The sequence below is a fragment of the Galeopterus variegatus genome, unplaced genomic scaffold (assembly GCF_000696425.1).
Source record: "Galeopterus variegatus unplaced genomic scaffold, G_variegatus-3.0.2 Scaffold919, whole genome shotgun sequence".
NCBI lineage: Eukaryota > Metazoa > Chordata > Mammalia > Dermoptera > Cynocephalidae > Galeopterus > Galeopterus variegatus.
Genome location: NW_007727030.1, coordinates 182,261 through 189,072, shown reverse-complemented (window position 1 = coordinate 189,072; position 6,812 = coordinate 182,261).

The following is a 6,812-nucleotide window of genomic DNA, read 5'->3' as shown; positions in this document are numbered from 1 at the left end:
ACTTTTTAACTGTAAATTTTATGAAATCTAACAGATCAAGGAATTTTAATGAAAATTAGCATTCAAATTGAAAAGCACTGTAAGTATAAAATACACACTGGATTTTGAAGATTATTACACACAAAAAAGAATGAATATCTCATTAATAATTGCACTAATTGGGCTGGCCAGTTAGCTCAGTTGGTTAGAGCACAGCCTTATAACACCAAGGCCACAAGTTCTAATCCCCTTAACAGCCAGCCACCCAAAAAAAAAAAAAAGTCATTAATTATATTTTGAATATTTTGGATATAGTGAGTTAAGTAAAATGTATTACACCTTTTGTAATCTATTTTTAATGCAGTTACTATAAAATGTTAAATTTCATGTGAGTCTCACTTTTTATTTCTATTAGACATCAGACCAGACACTACAGAAGATTACAGGGACAGAGGAGTCTAGGACAGGAGTAAAGTCAATATTGGTATAATTGAATATACACATACAAGTATGGCTGTTGTTCTCAGTCCTTTTTTTTTTTTTTTTTTTTTTTCATCACCCTGTAAGGTGCCTTTTTAGCTTTTTAGACAATTTTTCCCTAATCACTTCCCCCATAATTAAAATACAGATCTAAATCTATTTTTCGTTTGTTTAAACATCAGTTTCCACATTGCCTACAGAAGAATGTTGGTGAAAACCATTTATTATGACACAAAACATACTAAAACACACAGAATCCGCACAATATCCCTCATTTTTGTGGAGTGCATTGCTTTTTCCCTCAAGTAGGGAATTGTTTTTTGCATTAAAAATATCCAGAGGAATGCAGTTGTTGCCTCTGTTTCAGCTGCACCAGTGTGGTGGGGGATGCCAACCTCTTGGCAGTTCCCATGGCTTTGCATTCATGGTTGCAACATGGCTGCCAAGGCTCTAGCCATCATGACCTCATTCAAGGTAGGACAAAGTGGGGAGGAAAGGGACACACCAAAGCTTTCCCAAAACCAACTCCCACACAAATCCCACCAGATTTCCACTAATAGTTTATGCACCAGAAATGAGTCACATGAGAGAAAGTGAGGTTCCCAAGAGAAGGGGTTAGACTTTAAATGAGACAAAATGAGGATATGAGAGTGTTAGGGACAATGAAAACATTGTAGAATTGTAAGTTCCAGGAGGCAAAGGATTCTTTGGAATCTGGGTATTATATGGAGGAAAGTAGACTGATAGGAGGTAGTGGGCAGAGAGTGGACACTGGACGAATGAATGATAAACTGACTGACTTCCCAGTCAGTATTTATCTGCAATCTTGATGCTCTCCTGAGATCTAGACCCTCTTGTCAAACAGCTTTCTCCTCTCTGATGTCCTGCAGGTGCCTAATCTCAACATGCTCACAATCCCTCAGTTTTGAGAACCTCTGGTTAAGAAAGTGCATTCGGTTATTTCAGCCAGAAATCTAGGAGTTGTCTTGACTCCTTCTCTTTCTCACTGTCCACATCTTAGCAGTTACAAGGTTCAATAATGTTAACTTAAGAATTCTCTTTTTATTCTGTTTCTTCCTTACCTCCAATACCTGGATTCAGACACACATAATTTCTTAACAGGACTTTCTTAGTAGGCTTTGAAATAATTTCCCTTTATCAAAATTGGATTTTTCTTAAAACTTCTTCATTAAAAATTTCTTTGAAATCTCTAATGTGTTAACCCCAATTTGTGGATCCAGGGACAGGTGTAAATAAAGGCACCACTTCTGTCTTCTGCCATAATGCTGTGAATAAACTGACATCCATCTTTCATATCTTTTGCATGATCATATACATAATTAATCATTTACAGGACTATTTTTTACTGGTGCTTGTTTTACAGAATAGGATAGATCCATATATCCTGTACATTAATTTAAAGGTACCTAAAGCTAGTATATAACACACTGATGTATCCTAGTAATTTGTGGGTCATGTTTCAATTTTCTTTTACCTTTGCTTATCACAATTATCTCTTGTTATAATCACATATTTAATTGCCTGTTAGTCTCTTAGCACTATAAGGATAGAGACTATGAATATTTCATTCACTGTTGTGGGTCTTCTACCTAGAGCAAGGTTTAATGTCAAATAAAAGTTTTTTGAATGAATGCATGGATGGTTAGAATAGCAATAGCAAATAATATGTCACTAAAACAAGAACTGAAGTGAACTGAGAATGTAACTATGGGCCACAGCTGTGAGGACATACTATGTGCTTACATGCATTTTTTTTTTTACTGCTCAGAACCTATGTAGCAGGTACCCTTACTACCCCATTTCACAGATGAGGGAATTAAAGCTTAGACATCTTAAGCCATTTGTCCAGGGGTCATGGCTACTGTGTGAAGGACCCAGGACTTTAATTGTGCCTGATTCCATGCTCTTCATGACTATGGAACTAACAAATTAATTACCTTTTTAAAAGCTTGAGCATATTTCAGAATTTTCCTAAAATATGTATTCTCACTCCCTTGCACTCTATTGGAGCTTTTTCAATAGAGAATTTTAATTGAGCAAGGGGGTACAGTGACAGAGAGCAGCTCAACATTTCTCATTCCTGTAGCCTCTCTGTTCCCTGCTGTGGTGTGTAGAGAGCAACATTTTCTAATAAACTCTTCATAGTTATGAGTATTGTAAATTATCACATGAATGAATTATCTCTTTTTTGAGAAAGGGCTTTAAATAGTTGGACAATTTTTTTATATGGTCAATAGATTAAGCAACTAGTGCTAATATTTTTGCTGCAGTAAACCCTATTTTCAAGAACAAATACTTCATATTAAGTATATGTTATTTTGCTCTAAGGTTGAAGCAGCTGTGACAGGGTGTACAAAAGATTTCTTAAATATTACACAAATAGAAGCCCCTTTTTGGTTCCTATTTTAAACACATAGAGAATAGTTTGTTTTCTTGGCAGTTCAGAGTGAGGGGTAGAAGGTTTTGGATCTCTTGGCCTCATTCCTTATAAACAATAAATAGTCCCTGAACTGCTTTCTAAAGAAATGGGGTATGTATGCAGAGCTGCATGGTGTTGGACTAGACTTTCATTTTGTGGGAAAGAAAAAAAAAAAAAAGATGAGAAATGAGGCACTCTGGCAGGGGATTAGGAATTTTGAAAACAGGGGTTGTATTGTTTTTCTATGTGATGTGTAATATAAATCTCTGTGCAGACTCTTTACAATAGCCAAGAGTTGGAACCAACCCAAATGTCCATCATCGGACGAGTGGATACGAAAAATGTGGTTTATCTACACAATGGAATACTACTCATCTATAAAAACGAATGAAATACTGCCATTTGCAACAACATGGATGGACCTTGAGAGAATAATATTAAGTGAAACGAGTCAGGCAGAGAAAAAGAAATACCACATGTTCTCACTTATTGGTGGGAGCTAAAAATAAATAAATAAATTAAAAAAAAAACAGGGGGGAGGGGAAGAAGATATAACAACTACAATTTTTACTGAAGGTGTTACAACAAGCAAACGGAAAGGACATTCTTGGGTGAGAGGGGGGAGAGAGAGGAGGGAGGGAGGTGTCGGTGATGGGCCATAATAATCAACCACATTGTATATTGACAAAATAAAAAAAAAATTTAAAAAAAAAGAGAGAGTCTGCCAAAGGGCTCTTCAGAAACAGGCTGGGGCCCCTTCCCCCTGCCATTTGCATATGACAGGGCCCACTTCTCTACATTCTCTTTAACACTGGATATTAGTCCTTTAAGTTTTTTGCCAGTCTGATGGGCAGAAAAAAATAAAAAGGTTTTCCTCCCCCCCAAAAAAAATCTCTGTGCAGAAAAGGGTTAACATAGCAGGCCTGACGTCTATGCTTTGAAAGACCTGCTTGCAAGGTTGGCTCTTGGTTGTTGTCTGGGAATTTGGGTTTCAAGGGGGTTCCCACCATTCCCAGAACTGACAAAATTGTCTCACTGTGCCTAACCTGTGCACATATCATGGTTTATCCTCAACACCCACATTGCTCCTGGGAATCTGGAATTCTGGTGCCAGCAGAGGGTGCCTACATAATCAGCCCCCAGTAAAAACTCCTGAGTACTGATGAGCTTCCCTGGTTGGCAACAGACAGCAATGAGTTGTCAGAACTTGTTGCTAGGGGAATTAAGGTGGGTCTAGTGTGACCCACTGGGAGAGGGTCTTTGGGAGCTTGTGACTGATTTTCCCAAGACTTCACCCCCTGTGTCTTTTCCCTTTGCTTTGTTGCCCTTTGTGTTACAAATTAGAGCTGAGAGTGTAACTACTTGCTGAGTCTGTGGCCTCCTAGTGAATCACCAAGCCTGGGGGTGATCTTGGGGACCGTCAACACAGCACCTTACCCACTATTACTAAAAATCTTCAGTTACCACACATCTATTGACTTCTCACTATGTGCACAAGTGCTTTTTAAGCATTGAGAGTATGATATAAATATGGTATAGCCCCCGTTAAGAAGCCTATGGTCCAGTGGAGTAGTTCCCACCCAAGGTTGACTTTTGTCTCCCAGGGGACATTTGGCAGGGTCTGGAGACATTTTTGATTGTCACCACTGAGGCGATGCTGCTGGCATCAAGTAGGTGGAAGCCAGAGATGTTGCTAAACATCCTACAATATAAACAGAACAGCTCCCCACCTCCCAACCCCAATAAAAATTATCTAGTCCAAAAAGCAAATAGCATGATGTTGAGAAACACTTATCTACTGGGAGAAACACAAACATACACATAAACAGATCATTTTAATACAACATGAAACTGTTTATTGACTTCTTCCCCTCCAGTGATCTTGCATTCTGTGCTTGCTTTGTCACTCATCTCCACAACTAGGGACACCGTACCACCCTTTCACTTTCCTCCACCCTCATGACCTCATATTTCCCTTGATGAGGTGAAATTCCATGGTCTATCATTGTAATTATTCCATTTCATACCCCCTATACTCACATATCTAATTAAATCCTAGTCTGTGCTTACTATAGACCCACAACCATGCAGCTGGCCTTGACTGTTTCACTTTATTTTTATTAATGAATATTATGATGGTTTCACTTTAAATTCATGATCACTAGTCATCAAGTGAGCCCTGAGTGATGCCCTGACATCACAGTTCTGTAGTCTCTTCATTCTCTGGCTCAGCAAATTCATATCTCTCCTCTCCTCAAATCTCCCATACCTCCCATGTCTTCTTTACTCTCAAGTTGTTCACCCAGTTTCCAGTTTCTCTGAGAAAATAAGAACAATCACAGAACATCCACTGCTGTCACTGCCACAGCTACTTACCTACATGCAACTAGCCCTACAGACTCTGTCTTCTTCCCAATACAGTGGATGAATTCCATTTGTCAACCAGTCCTAACCCCCCTCAATTGCTCAAGGATATCATTCTAGCAACTCCATCCTCCTCTCCTGTATCATCATTTTTTCTCTCTGTACTGAATCTTCCCCCACAAACATGCAACTATGCCATTATTTTCCCATCTTAAAAAAAAAAATTCCTCTTCTGACCCTACTTTTTCCTCTAGTTATTGCCCTATTTCTCCCCTTCCCTTTACAGCAAAACTCCTTAGAATAGTTGCTTGTATTTGCTGCTTTGAATTTTCCTTCTGCTATTCTTTCCTGAACCAATTTAGTTTTTCACCAGCAACTGTTTCTCAAATCTGCTCTGTTCATCCTCTTACCATCTAGCAAAAGTAAGTTGTCCTCTTGTAAGTCAGATGGACGGGGGGAGCCCGGGTACTTCCTGCTGTCCCAGGCCTGTGCTAAAGCCCTCAGCTTCTCCATTAATCTGACTCCAGGGTTCCTGTTTTTTTCATGAACTGCACAGTCCCTCTCAGCTCTCTGAATCATGACTTTCTATTTTAGCTCCCAGTGCTAATTGCTTGGTTCTCTTAGTGGCTCTAAGCTCAATTCCGATGAAAAATAATACAATTAACCAACTCATATTGTTCGTGCCCAGCTACATCATATGTTATCTACCAGGCTATAGACTAGCTGATTTGGTTCACGCATATGTAGCCAGTCCAATTACTGGCCACACCTATGCAAAAAAAATAGCTCATTACTGTTTCTCTGAGTTGGCAGCTGAGGAGAAGGCAGCTTTATCAAAGAAAGAGCACAGGCATTGAAGACAGTGTGATATATCCAGTGGAATGCCACTCAGTATATTTTCAATTATTTCTTCCATCTCTAATGGCATGGATCGCATACTGCCTTGTAATATAACAATCCATGTGCATTACGTGTGGCGTCTCCTATATTTAAGTGCCTACATTCAAGAACTATGTCTTAGTCACCTTCATATCTTTCAGCCCATGATTCTGTGTCCTCCTCTTGATAAAGCCACGTTAGGGCAGTATAAAAGGAACCTCCACACTTAGGGCATTAGTCCAGTTCTTGCCACGCTTCACTCTGTCCTCATAACCGACTGTCTCCTCTTCTGCTCCTGCTGCTGGCCTCTTCAGCTCTGTGCCAGACTGTAAACCCTGTGAGGACAGGTCAGCAGCTCTCAGACTTACTGCTCTATCCGCAGACTCTTACTCCACACCCTAGCCCATAGTAGGTTATTGGTGAATATTAACTGAATGAAAAACAACTGAGTACTTGTCCAAGATTAGTCTCTTTGGCTCCATTTTTACGGCTCCCTGGCTAGCCCCTTATGCATCTTGGTTTACTCATTACACTTTTTTCCACCTTATTCCATACCCACCCCCAAAGTCCATGTCGGGAAGCCTGTCAAGGCACAGTGCATTTGCACAAAGAAGGCATGCAATACATTTTTAGCAAATAGTCTTCGTGGAAATATAATCCAACACAGCAG